This window comes from Macaca thibetana, chromosome 15, assembly GCF_024542745.1.
Source record: "Macaca thibetana thibetana isolate TM-01 chromosome 15, ASM2454274v1, whole genome shotgun sequence".
Taxonomy (NCBI): Eukaryota; Metazoa; Chordata; class Mammalia; order Primates; family Cercopithecidae; genus Macaca; species Macaca thibetana.
Window position 1 is genome coordinate 68,348,754 of NC_065592.1, and position 19,527 is coordinate 68,368,280.

A 19,527-nucleotide genomic window follows, 5' to 3' on the forward strand; every position below is an offset into this window, starting at 1 on the left:
AAGAAACAAGGAATTGCAGTGGAATGCACATATGAATTATTATTTACTTGGAATCATAAGCATGAATAGTAGGCAGAAACAGAATTGACTTTTAAGAATAACAACTGAGAACTGTGTGGCATGTACTGTGCTAAGCATTTGACATGTCATTAATCTTAATACTCCCAGAGGATATACAATGTTATCTCCATTTTACAAATGAGAAAACTAAAAATAACACTCCCAAGGGAATACAACTAGTAAGTGGTAGATATGGGTTGCTAATTCAGGTTAAGCTAGTTACCAAATCTGTTATTGTCACTATATTTTGTTGTACAGACCTTAATTACTACACAAAGCAACATAAACTATTTAGTGTCTATGTACTAACTACAGATAAGTGTTACCAAAAAGAAGTAAGAGTTAACTTTATTTTTTGTGAAAGAAATATGACCATGAACTGTATAATTACAGATGTTTTCTCGAATTTTGAAGCCTTACCTAAATTTTGAACTGAAGTCCTCAGAAATCATGCCAACCTTAAAAGCCTGTGGCAGGCAATGAAACATTTATAAAATGTGACAATAACTGCTATTCTTGGTAATAATGTCTAAGTCATTTGATATTTTGCATTTGCTTTTTTCTTAAAATCTCCAGAATTCCAAAAGTCAAAAAGCACCATTATGGCAGACACACACACACACACACACACACACACACACACACACGCACACACACTAAAATAACACCTTTCAAGGACTTTGTTTTTGGCTTCTCAAGAGAAAAAAGATTTCTGTTGCTTAAGAACACAATGCTGACTGAACAAAAAACAAAACAAATCAAAACCAAGAAACATTAACAACAGAAAGATGAGGACCATTTGTTTTTGTAAGGAAAATGCAAGGGACAGAACCTTGGAACCCTTTTGCATAACTTGTTTCTCCTGATTTTCCTAGCAACAGAGTGAATGCAGCTGCAACTACCAAGCCAAAACTTGTGGTTTCTTTGAGTCAAAGCCCAGCTCTCAGCAAATTGATTTTGGTTTCAACTAATTGCCTGACGTGTTGGAGGCACAAAAAGGTAAATTAAGCCTTTTGTACTCCGGATATTGAGTTTGATTCTATACACGAAAATAATCTATTTCATTCAACCTTTCTGGACATAACAGCTTCACTATTCAAAATACAATATTTTTGCTGTTTTTGGCACCCCTCCCAATCTGTTTGAAAGTCTTCTGGTATCTCCCACTAAATATATCATTTTGCATCATAGTCACCTAGTCTTTTTCCCTTGGTCATTGAATAATTTGAGGCAGGCCTCCTGGGAAGCTATGCCCAGAGTATTCACATTTCTCTCTCTCTCTCCCATTAAAACTTACCTCTTCTGAGTGATAAGCTATGTCAGTCCTTGCTCTTCACAAGTGTCATTACATTAGTTTATAAAATCTCACTGTGGTCATCTATTTAACTACAGAAACACTTGTCTGAATGTAAAAAGAATATCAAGCATGGCGTAAGAACCACTGCAATTCAGCAAAATGCTATCATTTTATTTAATGGCTTTTTAAGATTAAATCATGTAATTTACCATTTTATTACCACCACTTCATATTCATTCACTCATTCATCTATCCATGTACCCATTCATTCATCATCCATCCACTTATCTTTCCATTCACCCAACCATCCTCCATTAATATTAATTTGCTCATTGAAAAAATTAGTATTGAGCTTCCAGCTTAGTTTTTTAGGTGCTAGAGCTACAGCAGTAAAAACGTAAAACAAAATGGTTCTGCCCTCAGAGTACTTGCATTTTAATGCATAAACAATTAATAAAAACAAGCAAAGGAAAATATAACATGCAATATAATAATAAGCCCTATAAAAAGGATAAACCTGAGCAGTGGGGAAAATGGGGAGATGTTGGTCAAAGGGTAAAAAGTTTTATTTTTGCAAGATGAATAATTTCTGGACATTTAATATGCAGCATGGTGACTATAGTGAATAATACTGTATTATACATACTTGAAATTTGCTAAGAGAGTAGACCTTAAGTATTTTCACTACAGAAAAGCAAAACATCACATTGCACACATGAAAAACATACAATTTTTATTTGTCAAGTATACTCCAATAAATCTGCAGCGAAAAGGAAGGCTAAAACAAATTAAGAAGCAAAAGCAAAAGAAGTGCTGAAGGTAAATGGACCTATTTTTTGTTGTTGTTCTTTTAAGATTGGTTAAGGAAAAGGTTTTTTGTTTGTTTGTTTTTTGTTTGTTGTTGTTGGTTTGTTTGTTTGTTTTTGAGACGGAGTCTCACTCTGTCACCCAGGCTGGAGTGTAGTGGCACGATCTCGGCTCACTGCAAACTCCGCCTCCCACGTTCAAGGGATTCTCGGGCCTTGGCCTTCCAAGTAGCTGGGAATATAGGCGCCCACCACTACGCCTGGCTAATTTTTGTATTTTTAGTAAAGATGGGGTTTCGCCATGCTGACAAGGCTGGTCTCAAACTCCTGACCTCAGTTGATCCACCCACCTCAGCCTCCCAAAGTCCTGGGATTACAGGCATAAGCCACTGCACCAGGCCAGAAAATTTTTTAATAAGGCGATATCTGAACAGATCAGTGAAAAGGGTAGAGAAGCCAGCCATAAGAATAACTATCTGAAGGAACACTTATAATTAGAGAAGAGCAAATTCAAAGGTCCTGAGGTAAACACAGATGCGTGGCATGTCTAAAGAATGTTAAGGAGCGCAGTCTGATGTGTGATTGGAATGAGGTAAATAAGGAGAAAAATGATAAGAGATGAAATCGTGTAGTTATCGATGGGCCATATAAAGTAAGGTTTTGTAGGTCATGATAAATATTCTGTTATCCGTTATGATTTATCAATAAATTACCTTAAATAATTTATCGTTATCTTCTCTGGTTCCATAAGCTGAGTCAACTGAGAGTGAGGTTCTTGCTTGTAGTTTCTTAGGATGTAAGTCAGATTTCAGCTGGGTCTGCAGTCATATGAGGATTCAATGGGCTTTATGTCCATGTCACTTGTCTGAGTTGGTGTTGGTTATCTGTTTGATGCTTTTTAGGGCTGTCAGACAAAGAGCCCATGTGTGGCTTATTTATGTGTCTTGAGCTTATTATAAAATGGGGCCTGGGTTTTTAAGAGACAGTGCCCCAAGAATAAACTTTAAAATTGAGCATTCCAAGAAGTAAGAAGGGGAAGTTGCCAATTTAGTTAAGGCTGTGTCTAAAACTGACACAGCAACATTTCTGCCATATTCTATTTCTCAAAGCAGTCACAAAGCCCCTCAGAAGCAAAGGAATGTAGAGATAAACTCAATCTCTTAATGGAGAAGAGGCCAGATCGTATTACTGAAGAGCATGTGAAATGGTAAGTGCTGTTGCAGACACATTTTGGAAATGTAAGTTGCCACAGTAAGAATATTGGATTCCATTAGGAATATATTATAAAGGTACTGGAGGGTTTTGAGAAGAGAAAATATATCCTATTGTATGACTTAGAGTCTTTTTGTTGAGAAAGAATTTAGTGGTGCAAATTAGAAAAAATGAGATTGCTTAAGAAGCTATCGGCCAGGCGCAGTCGCTCACGCCTGTAATCTCAGCACTTTGGGAGGCCGAGGCAGGCAGATCATGAGGTCGAGCAATTGAGATCATCCTGGCCAACATGGTGAAACCCCACCTCTACTAAAAATACAAAAATTAGGTGGGTGTGGTGGCACGCGCCTATAGTCCCAGCTACTCAGGAGGCTGAGGCAGGAGAATCACTTGAACCCAGGAGGCAGAAGTTGTAGTGAGCCAAGATCCGCCAGTGCACTCCACCCTGGCAACAGAGTGAGACTGCATCTCAAAAAAAAAAAAAAAAAAAGGAACTATCAAAATAATCAAAGTGTAAGGAATTAATTTAATGGCTTTGGCTAGGGTGTTGGAAGTGAAGATGGCAAAATTAGATTGGATTGTGCATTTACTGACATTGAGATTTGCTGATGAATTCGATGCAGGTTGTGAGAAAAAGAGATTAGTCTACTAACAACATTGGCTGAGCAACTTGGAAAATAAAGCTCCCAGTTACTCAGGTGGAAAAAGTGTAGGAAGACCAAATGTGGAGGTTTCCAAATCAAGAATTGAATTGGACATGTTAAATTGTAAATGCATATTGGAAGTTAAAATGGAGCTAATTTCAGGAGTTCAAGTGTTAGGTTCAAGACAGAGACATGAATTTGGAAAAATCGAGATCTAGATGATTTTTAAACCATGATAGTTGAGGAGTGCCCATATAATAAGCACACAAAAAGAAGAAAAGAGGGCACTGGATGCGTGTCTGGGTTACTCAATGTTCGAAGCTTGGGGAAACGAAGAAAAGGATGTGCATAGCCATAAGTATCACTCTAGTGTAACAACCTCCTAAGCATTCTTACTGACAATATTACTGATGACCCCACTGCAACCCCAAGCTTTCTTTATCCATTTGCCTGTCAAGCCGGAATTATCTTCATCAAGTACAGCTATAGTCCAGTCATGTTACCTTTCTGCTTAAAACCATTTGTCAGTAATTTAGCTAATGCTCAAAGACCTTACTTAGATCTCATGACCTGTAAGCTCCTGAAGGAGGGCTCATCTGCAAATGTTCTTCTTGTTACTACCTGTACTATCTGCATCGTGTTCTACCTGGCATGTTTTCCCCAATCTCAGGGTATTAGGCCTGCCCATCCTCCTGTCTAGAATTTAATTCCACTTCATATCTTCGCCAGTTTAACTCCTCATCATACATCTCTTCCCCATTTACATGCCATATGCCCTGATACTTCATCAGATTCCTTTGCTTTCACCCTTATATCTTCCTATCTGTTACTTCAAATAAACTGAAATTTCAAATTACTTTATTCTGTATTTATTGGACAAATATCTGTCATGATCATTAAACTTCAATAAAAAAGGCTTCCTGTTTCTTTAAGTGACTACTCATTGTCTGGGGTGCTGATACAGTCTCTGGCATAGAGAAATCACTAGTTGTTACATAAATAAATTAATTAACTTTTGTGTAAAATTACTTAATGTCTAAAATGGGTGCTGGGAGATAACAACTTACATGGGAATTTGAATATAGATTTAAGAGAAAGATAAATATATATAAGAGATAATGTAATTCAGTTAATTACCCTTAACTTGTAATGCTACCCCCATCTGTGGAGCTTTCTAATATATTAGCATGACGTTAGAAGGAATAAAAAAAAAATCTCAGACAAATTCTCCTTCATGTTCCTCTTCATTGGCTACTAGTTAATCCACTTACTCATAAAACTGTGTTTGGTGGACAACAGTGTTAGCAAGTTAGGGTTTCCAGGCACTAGGATCCCTGGGTCCATTTTGAAGGGCCCATAAGCCTTTTCTTAAAATTTGTGTAGAGTTCATGTTTTTCATCAAAAGACAAACCCTCTTTGTTTTCCAATGCATTATCCTGAATTCTTTTCATCTTGCTACAGTTTCCATTTATAAGACTTCCCTACCTTCCTCTTGTTCCTCATCTGCATGAGTTGCAAGCATTTTGCCAATGCCTCCGGCAAGTGGAGTCTTTTTCCTAAACCATTTCCACATGTGGCAATATCTTCTCCTAGGGCTGTTAAGCTTTTTTATCCTTGCAGTTTGAGACAGAGGTAACTTATAGCATAGAGTCTCTGGGTATTGAAAACATGATGGATGTCTTGTTTGTCTTGATTGTACCTTGCCTCTATTTCAGGCATGCACCAAATAGTCTGCCTTATTGATGACTGTGACTCAAGTCACTAACACTCAGCAGTGACAGTTCAGCTGCAAACTGATCACCAGCCTTCCCTTTTGTGCCATTCTTCCCTCACTTAATTCCTAAATGGCTATTTCTTATATTTTTATTGAATTTGTTTTTGTTCAGTCCTTAAATATTTTCTAAAGACCCTTCAATCAATTTAAATCAGAATGTTCTTTACCTTATAGTGTTGGTTTTTTGTCCTTGTTATTTATTAAGACACTTACTGAATCATAATTATTTACTTCATAAATATTATTTGTATTTTTCCAATTGCTTATATGTGAGATAAGAATTAATATCTTCATTTCAGCTTTCAACAAACTGTACTTTCAAGCAAAATTCATATTCACTTTTACAATGCCCAAAAGATTCTCAAGAACATTAGAATCCAGAAATAAAAAAGTATAAGATGATACATCTAATTTGCAAAAATATATATATATAGTGATTTTCAACATTAGTTTGATAAATAGAAATAAGAATAGAAATTGTAGAAACCTCTTTTGGTGTTTAAAATCCATAGCAAAGATAGAGATACATAAATGGGGTATGTAACTAGAGTGTAGAGTTTTCTATCTCTAACATATTTGAAGACTCAGGTCTGTGAAATATTATTTGTGATACCACATTTTCTCACAAGTAAATATTGTTATAAATTTTAGGAATAACTTGTGAGTTGAAACTAAGTCTTTTAATTTAACATTATTACAGTAAGTTAAGGGGTTGGGAGGGAATATTTCTAAAGAAATAATTTGCAGCGATGTGTAATCTAAAAAACAGGAATTCTGAATTGCACATTAAATGATATCAGAACATTATTTTGGAAAGTTACTCTAAAAATGACAAGAATTGAGTTCTGTTATGATTTTTCTAGAGAGTTTCTGTGTAGATATCTTTAAGCAGTATTTGCATAATGGTGAGTGCTGATGGTAGAGTAACAAGATATTTTATTTACTTACAGTAGAAAGCAGTATCTTGCAAAAGAAAATAGTTCTGTCATAATAACTTGTGACTCTGGGATTATGACCAGGACAAGGCTGGTTTTGTGATAGCAAATGCTGTATTTCTCTGTGGGCAGAATAGGTTTACATGCAAAGAAGTACTGATATAGAATATTTTATTTCTTTCAATTGAATTTTTTTATTTTTATACACAATATAATTAACAAGTGAGAATCTGCCCACATTACACCAGCAGAAGAACAGAATAATAGGATTTAAAAGTATTTCAACACCTGACTTTTCAGTTAATAAAGACATCCAAATGGTAAAATTCTGTTTCAGCCAATTAATTTACATAAGTTAAATTAACAGATCTTTAAAAAGGCATCTCTACTTCCAACACACACCATGCTGGTGGGTGTCAATTGCACAGCTGAGAAGAGCAACAGTTTTGGGTCATGAATTTTAAATGTGACAATTCAGTTCAAGAAACCATGTCCCTAATAACCAGCTCTCAGTAATTTTAAAAATAGTTGTTTTGTTTGTTCAAGTTTTTATTTGAACCACTGATGTCCCTCTCCCTTTCTCCATCCCTAGCCAGTCATTTTTGAAAATTATGGGTATTAGTACATTGTCTAGAATGTACCAGTAAAATATAGCATGGGTACACTGATGTGTTTATTTTTGTTATACAAGATTTAAAGATGCTTTTTTAGAACTCTGAAGCATAAGCCAATGACATAATTAAATGGAAAACATGTGTTATTTCCTCTGTTTTTATTAGCTAGCTGTATAGGCAATTGATTTCCAAGTGATTGGTTATTTTGCACCATAGTCAATTTTTACTTGTGATATATTCTAGCAATAGAATTTTTTCTACTGCTGTGGAGAAATTATTTGGTATCTTCAAATGCATAGAAGAGTCACCTTTAGCATCTATGTGATTGGAAGTTACTATTAGTTGTTAATCTTTTTGTTGAGCAAAGCTCCTTTTTGTTCCCATTGGCTTGCTCATAGTCATACTGGTTAAGGCCTTGCATCCAAATAAAGTTCTTTGCATGATGAATTATCATCCCAGAAGTTTTAAAGTTGTTCAAATTTTAATTATAGAGACCACTCAGATTTTTTTTTTTTTCTAATTCATTAAAGGTAGGCAGTAACATGAACCTAAAGTTTAGCATGTTTACAAGGTTCATAATTTTCATGCTTGGAAGCATGGAAAATCTCAAAACTAGAAGAAATTAACATTGATTGTTGCCCCTTGATTGCCATTTGATTTGGTTCCTTTTCTTTGCCTTTGCCTTTTTCCATAAACTAAGGGAATAGCAAGGCTACTCTTGTGATTAGGATAAACATCAACCCCCTACTTAGAACCCCATTAGTCAGTGTACTCAAAGGAAAGTTGTAATTTGTTAGCAACACTTTCAAGGCCATGATTTCCTTTTAATTCCTACCTTTCATCACTTTCCTGATTTCTCACCAACTCCCTCACAACATTTTCCTTTCCAGGATCCTGATGTGGGCCATATTCCAGCTACTTGATATTCTTTCTCTCTTACCTGAGCTGTCTGTCTTCCCCAGTTCTTCTTCTTTTCTTATATCTGCCTCCATTTCTCGACAGTCACTACCTCTGAGAAGCCTACCCTGACCTTCAGATACTAGGCTGGATCTTCTTACATGGACTCTCATGGCATTTGTTACTCCGATTCTCCTTCCTCAACCCTACTCCAGCAGCCAGAGCATAACTCTGTTATGGTTGGCTGTATGTAATCCAGGCTTCAGTGACATTTCCAATTTCTGGTTAAATATAAGTGATTTAATAAGTTTCTGATTAATTAAAAGGTTTATTTGCAAACATTCTAGAAAGCATAATGCATTATTTTCTTCCTCCATTTGATTATCAGTTACCAATTCCTTAACACCTTATAATCTGGTTTTCTTCTGGTTTCTTCTGGATGTCATCTTTGGACATAATCTATTAACAGAGTCGTTCTGATTGTCAATCCAGTTTTCTCTTCTTTGTCCTACCCTCTTTTACTTCCTTGTAGTGTATAACACAACTGGTCGTTTCATTCTTTTTAAAAATATTGCTTCCCCTCAATTTATAATAAATATTTAACTCTACTTGATTTATCTCCAAATTTCCATAGACAATGATTAGATGTTCTCCAAGTTTTCGTTGGGTGAGATTTTCTTTGTTGGCCTTCCTTTAGAAATCAGTCAGGTTCACAGCCTCAAGTCTCACTTCTGTGCCCAGGATGCTTAAATTATTCTTTTTAGTCTAGCTTCTTTCTGGAGATTTAGTCTGTATTTTCTCTATTTGTAATGACTCTCGAATATTTCCACGTAAATGTTCCGCTACTTTAAACCCAACAAGTTTGTAAAACACTCTCTTAGACCCCATTACATACTCAAAGTCTTTATATTCTTTGATAACTCTCAAAACTGCCTGAGGTTGAAAGCTTTCATTCATTAATGGCGAATTCTGTCTTCCCTCTTAATGTCTATGTTCCCAAATCCTAATGAGTCCATTTCCTCAGGATTTCTTACGTGCATATTTTCTTTTCTTCCTGCTAATACCACTATAGTTATGACACAGGTTGGGTATATTTTGTTCACATTCTTAAAAAAGAAAAAAATTCATTTAAGTGACATTTCTGTCTCAATTTTTTCACTATTACTGTAATAAAATTTTAACCCTTCTCAGAATGTTTAAGTGACTTTCCATTTTGACAACAGCATAAAGTTAAAACATCTAAACCTTATACTCCAAATTCTAAACAATGTTGTCCCAAGCAACCTGCTGTGATTCACCTCTCATCACTGCCTTTCTCAAAGTCATTAAGCTAGCCTAATTCATTTATTCAACTCCCGTCTCAGTAAATGTTATATTTTTCTGCCTTTGAGATAAAGGCAGAAAAGTTTATACCATTCACTGAAGCTGATAATGTGTTCACTGTACTCTTGGCCTATCTATTTCTATTGACTAAGTTTAGCAACCTTCTTCTATGCAACTTTCTGAGCTTATTTTCATATTAAGCCCACTCATATATTATTATTTGAGGCAATAATTTATTATTTTTCCTTTTGTTTTATCCTCTAGAAACCTAGTTCACCATATATATGAATGCTTCATAATTACTAGTTGATTGCATTTTGCATTTAATTTGATTAACATTTTTAACTGGAAAATTATGTTTGGTTGGAAATTTGGAATCTTTATTTAGTAAATGAAGACAAGAAACTAAATCATAATCATTACCACATAGGATTTAAGAGAAAAAATACATATTAAATGCTTTTGTGAATAATAATATCAGAATATGTGTTAAATTAGCTCTTTCTAAAATGTTTTTACTTTGTTTACTTGGCATTTAATAAAATACTCAGAGAAATACCACAATTTTCTTGAATACCTTCTTCCTATCCTAGTTGTTTTGGTCAGTTTTGAAAGGTAAGTTGCTTTACCATTTTATCTTTGAGATGATCTTGTTAGCTGGAAATCCTTGAAGATTTGAGTGAAGAATCTATTATGTTAATTAATTTTATCTAAGGCACCTCCTAATTACAACATTTTGCTTAATATAGATACCTGCATTTATATATAAACAATGAAAGTTTATTATCCATTATTGTGTGTTTTTGTATGTTCTTGATTATTGTATTATAATCAGAATTGCTGTTGATTGTATACACTGTTCATATCTCTTTAAACAGTAAGGTTTCTTTTAAAAAAGGAAAAGTAAAACATTTATTTTATTTATAATTGCTAAGGCTTTCCTGTTAATTATCTCTGATTTTCTTAACAACATTGTGAGATAAGAAGTACTATTATTACCCCTATATTAAGGAAAGAAATGTCATTTAGGGAGATCCTGTGATTTGCGTAAGATGAGAAAGTCATTAAATAGCAGACATATTAGTACATAAATATCCATGAATCACTCATCAAACTCTCCTTGCCTCTGTAACTTGGCTCACTTTAGAATTTAGAGGCAAATTACAAAATGTTGCACATTTTTGTGTGTGTGTGTAAATTATATACTGTTTTTCCTATACTAATTTTGGGTTAGAAATTTCTCATGTAATATTTTACTCTTTCCTGACATTGTCAACCTCTAGAGCTGAGAACTCTGGAGCCCTATTCTTACCACATACTATACTGAAACCAACTGACATAATGTACCAGGCAGAATTTGCTTGAATAAGTAAGGTATTCATCATTGGAAAGATTTTAAAGGCAAATTATTGAATGTTGAATATTTTTGTTATGTAAATAATATGCGCATTTTCCTTATAAGAATTTGGGGTAAGGAATTTCTTATATAATTAAAAAGTCTATAATTTGACAAGTTGCTTTTTGAGACACACATATATAATTTATATACATCATTCCTTGGTATTCATAGTTGCTATACAGTATTGTTTAGGAAATAAAGAGAAAAATGTCTATACATGTTCAGTACTGGCTTGGTTGTTTTTTTTCCTTGTATTTTCTATCCATGGTTAGTTGAATCCAGAGATAGAGAAACCACAGATACAGAGGGCCTAGGATATATAAAATCTACTCAAAATGAATCTAGATTGACAATTTTTGTGCAAGATATTTGACTTTTACACAAAGTGATCTGAGAAATCATGTGAGGATTTGGAACAGGGGAGTGACAATTTCTGATATCTTTTAACAAGATCATTTTGGCTGTTATGTTTAGAATAAACCCAATGGGGCAAGGACACGGAGACTCCAGGTAAGAAATGATGTTAGTTTGGACAAGAATGACGGCAGTGATACAGGTGAGAAACGGTGAGATTCTAGACGTTTGGAAGGAAGAGCCAACAGGGTTTTCTGATAAACATGATAAGTGTTGTGGGAGAGTGGAGGAGGCCAGAACATAATTCCTACCTCACCAGAATACTGTGAAAATGCTTAACAGGCAGCCAGCACACAGTAAGTTCTGAAATGGTATTTGACAATGTACGTTCTCTGGTAGAGATAAGCAAACTGAGATGCAAAGCTGTTAAATCACTCACCTAACATGACCTTGATAGGTAGTTAATGTTATTGCTCTAATGCAAATCCAACTGTAGATGAACTGTGCTAAAGGTCAAAGGCTGGGTCTATATCCTTGTCATTTTTTTCTCATTCTACAATGTCCTTTTGATTTGAATAAAGATAAAATGCAGTGGAAATGTCAGTGGAATCAGAAATACGTTTTTTCCTAAACATTTAAGTCACTTGCAACAGCCAGGTATAATTTTGTATTAACTGCAGGAAGTCTAATAATCAGGTTTCTTAAACAAGCATTTTAATCCAATTGCCTCTCTTGAATAGATATTTTCCCATTAATGTTGCACATAGGTGAAATTCTGAGCCACACTTAAAGTCACATTAATAGAGAACAAAATAATATAGCCTTGGGAAATTTATTTCATGGCCTTTAGACTGCTTCTTTCAAAATCATTGTACTTTATAAATGGTTGGAGAGTTCTTCAGGAACCATTTGATTACTGAGAATACTTATGGGGGCTAGGAGATATTGAAGGAAAAACAAAAAAGCAGCAACACCAAAATAGCTCTATAACATACACCTTAATAATTAATTTTAACTATACTTTTCTCTGACCCTTTCTACCTTCTTTGATCACTGTACTATGAGTTGGTTTTTGCTTAGATAAAACAATGTTCTGATTCATATAATTTTTATGGTAGTGCCTGAGATATTTCACTTTCTCTCCATCTTGTTTAGCTTCTGTAGAGAAAGAAGCCAATGGAAAAATGAAGAATGCCTTATGGTCAGGCGCGGTGGCTCATGTCTGTAATCCCAGCACTTTGGGAGGCGAACGAGGGCAGATCATGAGGTCAGGAGTTCAAGACCAGCCCTGCCAATATGGTGAAACCCCGCCTCTACTAAAAAATAAAAAATACAAAAATTAGCTGGGCATGGTGGTACGCACCTGTAATCCAAGCTACTCAGGAAGCTGAGGCAGAAGAGTTGCTTGAACCTAAGAGGCAGAGGCTACAGTGAACCGAGATTATGCCACTGCAGTCCAGCCTGGGTGACAAAGCGAGACTCTGTCCCCCCCAAAAAAAAGAAAAAAAAAGCTTTATTTATTGCCTCAATGCTCAATGTTTCATTATATTTTCTATTTTCTTTTACGTTATTATTTTTGTTTTTCCATAAGTTATTTGGGTACAGGTGGTATTTGGTTACATGAGTAAGTCCTTTAGTGGTGATTTGTGAAATTTTGGTGCACCCATCACTTGATCAGTATACGCTGCACCACATTTGTAGTCTTTTATCCCTCACCCCCTTCCCACTCTTCACGGCAAGTCCCCAAAGTCTATTCTATCATTTTTATGCCTTTTCATCCTCATAGCTTAGCTCCCATGTATCAGCGAGAACATACGATGTTTGGTTTTGCATTCTTGAGTTATCACAGTTTCTTTATCCTCTTGTTGACTGATGGGCATTTGGGTTGATTCCATGATTTCTCAATTGTGAATTGTACTCCTATAAATATGTGTATGCAAGTTTCTTTCTCGAATAATGACTTCTTTTCCTCTGGATAGATACTCAGTAGTGGGATTGCTGGATCAAATAGTAGTTCTACTTTTAGTTCTTTAAGGAATCTTCACATTGTTTTCCATAGCAGCTGGAATAGTTTACATTCCCACCAGCAGTGTAGAAGTATTCCCTATTCATCATATCCACGCCAACACCTACTGTTTTATGATATTTTCATTATGGCCATTCTTGCAGGAGTGAGGTGGCATCCCATTGTGGTTTTGATTTGCATTTCCCTGATCGTTAGTGATATTGAGCATTTATTCTTCTACTTGTTGGTCATTTGTATATATTCTTTCTAGAATTGTCTATTCACGTCCTTAGCTCACTTTTTGATGGGATTGTTTTTCTCTTACTGATTTGAGTTCATTGTAGATTCTGGATATTAATCCTTTGTTAGATGGATAGATTGTGAAGATTTTCTCCTACCCTTTGGGTTGTCTGTTTACTCTGCTGACTGTTCCTTTTGCTGTGCAAAAGCTCTTTAGTTTAACTGAGTTTATCTTTGTTTCTATTGCATTTCCTTTTGTGATCTTCGTCATGAAATCCTTGCCTAAGCCAATGTCTAGAAGGATTTTTCCAACGTTATCTTCTAGAATGTTTAAAGTTTCAGGTCTTAGGTTTAAGTTTTTAATCCATTTTGTGTTGACTTTTTTATAAGTTGAGAGATGAGGATAAAGTTTCATTCTCCTACATGTGGCTAACCAATTATCTCTGTACCATTTGTTGAAAAGGTTGTCCTTTCCCCACTTTATGCTTCTGTTTGCTTTGTTGAAGATCAGTTGGCTGTAAGTATTTGGGTTTATTTCTGGGTTCTCTATTCTGTTCCATTGGTCTATATGAAAATGACCATACTGCCAAAAGCAATCTACAAATTCAACGTGATCCCCATGAAAATACCACCATCATTCTTCACAGAATTAGAAAAAATAATTCTAAAATTCATATGGAATCATAAAAAAGAGACCTCATAGCCAAAATAAGAGTAAGCAAAAAGAACAAATCTGGAGGCATCACACTACCTGATTTTAAACTATACTGTAATGCCATAGTCACCAAAATAGCAAGTTATTGGTACAAAAAATAGGTACATAGATCAATATTTCATTATATTTTCTTACTTGCATGTTTCTATCAGATTTTTTCCTTTTGGCTTACTGACAAAATTAATATCCCTATGTACTAAGCCAATATATTGCATAACCCTTGGCATACTTTTCTTCTCTTTACAGGTTCATCAAATATACAGTCCACATTACATACCAGTAGAATTTGTTCAAAAATAATTTCTGACATGAAAGTTGGGCTTTAGAGGTTGATTAAATGAGGATAGATCATCAAAAAATCAAAGACAATCACATATATTTGCATGTATGTGTGTATGTATGTACATGTTTTATATCATTGCATAGTAATTTGACCTTTTTCTTTGTGTATACAGTTCCATATGTTTTAGCACACATCTAAATTTGGGTAGCCACCACCATATACAGGGCAGTTGCATCACTCCAAACATTCCCTCCTACTCTCTGATATAGTCACACCATTCCTCAATACCTAAACTCTGGTTGTCACTATCCTTCATCACTACAGTTTGTTGCTTAGTGAATGCCATATAACTGAACTCATAAAGAGGTAATTCTTTAAAACTGGCTTCTTTCATTCAGCATAACACCTTGAGATTCATTCAAATTGTGTTTATTTGTGTTCAAGTTGTGTTGTCAAGTTGTGCTCATTTAAGTTGGGTCATTTCTTTTTATTGCTGAATAGTATTCCATTGTATGAATATACCACAATTTGGTTTAAGGACATTTGGGTCAAGAATATCTGGATTATTTCCAATTTGGAGAAATAGTGAATAAAGATTCTATGAACAGAAATGACATCAGCAAAATAGTTGACTGGAAGCCTTTAGTGCTTCTCCCCGCAACAAAAACAGCCAAAACAGCTAATAAACAACTACATTTTAACAAAAATAATTAGAGAACATGAGAGTATGTCAAACGAGTAATAGAAACCCTGGTGTACACAGAAATTCAGGACAGCCACATAGAGAACAGAAGAAGACATCTGGCCTCCAGTACCCCTTCCCCAACCAGGATCAGCTGGGAACCAGGAGGCATTTTTTATAGAGAAAAGATAAGCAAGAGGAACCCAGCTGCCCACATCAATATCATGGACAACTACAGTCCTCGCCACTGAGGTCCGCTGCAGCCCTCACAGGTACTAAGGCCCCTGAGGGAGCTGCCTGAGGTCTACACAACTGAGCTCCCAACAGAGAAGCAACCAATCCTGGGTCCCGCCCCCTGTGGCCTGTGCAGCTATTGTGCTCTGCCATCGTGGAGATAGAACTACTGCTGGAGTGTGTTGTGCTAAGTGGGCAAGTGCCCATAGCACCCCTTAATCCTTGAGGCAAGGCTGCTGCCAAACCACCCCATTCAGTGGTGTGATATCCCCAAACTAAGCTGCAACCTGCTTTTACATGGGGCCAAGTGGCAGTGGAACTGCTACACCTATTTACCCCTCTTAATCCCCAGGCACAGCTGTACCCAGATCCCTGAGGTTGGGGCTGAAGATGTACACTCTTCTGGGGAAAGTGTGCTTGGCGTAACTGTTTCATTTACCTCTCTTAGATGTGACTGTGCCCAGTCTCTAAGGGCCTAAGCTGAAGCTGAATGCTGCCTCCTGGGAAAAAAGTGTCTTGGCAGAACTCCTCCATCTACCCCTTCCAAGTGCTATTGAGCTGAAACTGCATTCCTCCTCCTAGAGAAATTAGGCTTTGGCAGAACCGTCTCATCTGTCTCTACCAATTACGGTGCTCTGCACCCTTGTGTCAGAACTGAAGCTGCCCAATACCTCCTGGGGAAAGTGTGCCTTAGTGGAGCTGCTCCATCTACTTTTCACAATTGCTACTGCTGCATCCTGCCTCTTGTGGCCTCAGCTAAAGCTATATATTTCCTCCTGAGGTAATGGTGCCTTGTCATAGTTGTTCCATATGCCCTTCCCAGTCACTGATGAACCCTGCCCCTAAAAGTCTGAGCTGAAGCTGCATACTGAGTCCTGTTGAAATGATGCCTTGGCAGAGCTGCTCCAAAAACACATAGGCCTGGTGCCTATGTTAAAGCAGCATTCTGCCTCCCAAGAAACACACCTGACACCAAAAAAGAAGCACACCAATAAACAAACCTGACTCCCAAAAACATCCTTTAGCTAAGTCTCCCCACTATGAGAAAAATAATGGGAAGACCCCAAAAGCCCTTGTCACCAAGGATTTTAACAACGTATACTGTCACCACCACTTCCATGAACTTCAACTGCCTAGGCTACCGAGGTACCTGCAGTTATTGCTCATGTTGAATGCAGGTGAAGAAGCTGTATAATGACTATAGCACTACATCTACCTAAAAATAATCACCACACCCTTCCTAAAAGACACAACGAGACTCAACTGCAGATGAAGATCTTTCCCTATGAAATCCACACTACAGAGCTCGGAGGAGGCAATTGTTCTAGTAGAAGCACAGATACCAAAGCAGGAACACAAGAAACATGAAAAATCGTGGAATTATGATAGCACCAAAGTAACACAGTAACTCTCTGAAAAAGGCCCCAGTGGAAAGGAAAACAACAAATTGTCAGAAAAAAAATTCAAAATAATGATCCTAAGGAAACTCAACAAGACAAAGAAAATGCAGGTAGACAATTCAACAAAATCAGGAAAACAATTCACAATATAAGTGAGAAAATGAACAAAGAAATAGATATCATAAAAAAGAACCAAAACTTCATCTAAAACTTCAATGAATGAAATAACAATAGAGAGCTTCAATAGCAGACTTAATTGAGCAGAATAAAGATAGGTTATTTGAAATTACACAGTCAAAGAAAAAAAAAGAGATAATAAAAAGAAGGGAATAAAGCTTACAAGACTTACAGGCCACCTTTAAGTGAAACAATATTCATATTGTGAAAGCTTCCATAGGTGAAAAGATACGCAAAGCATGCAAAATTAACCTATTTAATGAAATATTTCTGAAAAATTTCCACATCTGGGAAGAGATATGAAAATCCAGATCTAAGAAGCTGAAAAGTCTGCAAATACATTCAACTCAAGAACGTGCTCTGTAAGGCATATTATAATCAAATTGTCAAAAGTTAAATGATGAAGAAAGAATTCTAAAAACATCAGGAGAACAACATCAAATCTATTCCTGATATAAAGGAATCTTTATTAGACTAACAACAGACTTCACAGCAGAAACCTTAGAGGCCAAGAGAGAAAGGGAAGATATTCAAAGTGCTGAAAGAAAAAAATTACCAGCCATGAATACTATATTCAGTATAGCTATTCTTCAGAATGAGGAAGAAATAAATTCTTTCCAATACAAGCAAACACTGAGAGAATTCCTGGCCACTAGATCAACCTAAAAAGAAATGCTCAAAAAAAAAACCTACATCTGGAAGTGAAAAGATAATAATCACCATCATAAAAACATGCAAACGCAGAAATCTCACTGGAAGAGCAGATACACAAATGAGAAAGAGAAAATAATTATTCTATATCACTAGAGAAAACCACCAAATTGCACTGATAAACAATAAGAGAGAAATAAATGGACAGTGGATATACAAAACAACCAGAAAACAATTAACAAAATGACAGGAGTAAGTCGTTGCCTATCAGTAATAACTTTGACTGTAAAGAGATTAATCTCCCCCACTTAAAAAACACAGAGTAGATAAATGGATAATAAACTATGTCACAATTATATAATACCTACAAGAACTTTACTTCACCTCTAAAGACACACATAGACCAAAAGTTAAAAAATGACAATATATATTCCATGCAATGAATTCAAAAGTGAATGGGAGTATCTATACTTATCTCAGATAAAACAGAGTTTTAGTAAAAAAACAGCAAAGAGACAGAGAAAGTTATTATACAATAAAATTTGATTCAGCAAAAATGACATAACAATTATAAATATATATGTGCCCAACACTGGAGCATCCAGATATACAAATAAAATAGTATTAGATCTAAAGGGAGATAAACATTCCAATAAAATCACATTTAGGGACTTCAACACCCCATTTTCAGCATTGGAGAGATCATCTAGACAGAAAACCAATAAAGAAACATTAGCTCTCGATGGCACCAAAGACCAAATTCATCTAGTGAATATTTACAAACAAACAATAATCTGATTAAATGGGCAAATTAGCTGAATGGACATTTTTCAAAAATAAGACACACAAATGGCAATAGGTATATGAAAAAATGCTCAACATCACTACATTATCAGGGGAATGCAAATCATTGTGGATATAAAGATAAATATGATAAGACTCATAACTTAAAATAATTTTCAATCTAATGAACTGATGTTTTTGGCCAAATAGGCCCTAAATAATGAAATGCTTTGTGAAGTATCCTAGCTGTGACAGTTTAAAGATCAGAAATATCTTATATCTAGTCATTTAATTCATGGAGTACTTTATATTCTTCATCTTATTATTTTATTTTTTAAGATGCCGTACCATAATTTTTTCTTATTTCTTTGAAGAATGTTATTTGTTTTGTGGTAGGAGTTGATTAGATATTCAGATCACTTTGGGTGATATAATGATTTTCACAGTATTAATTCTTCCAATTTATGAACATGAACTGTTTTTCCATTTTTTTTTTATACTTTTCCTGTTAGAAAGTTATTTTGCCTTCTTGGTTAAACGTATTCCAGTCATTTTTCTTTTTCAGATAATCTGTTGTAAATAGGATGGCTTTCTTGATTTTTTTTTCTGCTAGTTTTTGGTGGTGTATTGCAATGCTACTGATTTTTATATGTTGATTTCATATCCTGCGATTTTACTGAATGTTTTATCAGTGCTAAACGATTTTTGGTGGATCTTTTAGGTTTTTATGGACCCCAGTTGAAAAAATGAAAAAAAAATCCATTTTTATTTCCAGTTATTCTATAACAGAATATGAATTCATGAATACAAAAATAAAATGCTAGTGGATTGGATAATTTTATTTTCTCTATGAGGCAATTGATGGCCCCTGAAGACAAAGCTATGGAATTCTTTCTTACACACTTTTTAATCTTCATCTTATATGTCCAGGCAATGATTCCTATGCTCCAGTAGTTCCTCACTTGCTTTCCCTAAGCAATAATTTGCAACATAATAAAATCACTTGTTAACCATTTTCAAGTGGCTTTTATCATTCAACAAT

At 35.4% G+C, this 19,527-nt stretch overlaps 1 long non-coding RNA gene across 1 annotated transcript in view; it reads left to right on the forward strand.

Annotated features, from left to right (window-relative positions):
- The first annotated feature begins 3,284 nt into the window (after window positions 1-3,284).
- The window catches only part of LOC126936854 (uncharacterized), a 32,327-nt gene continuing 16,084 nt past the window's right edge, over window positions 3,285-19,527 (forward strand). The window contains exon 1 of the long non-coding RNA XR_007719593.1: window positions 3,285-3,370. This is a non-coding gene — a long non-coding RNA (uncharacterized LOC126936854). The remainder of the gene's footprint in view (window positions 3,371-19,527) is intronic.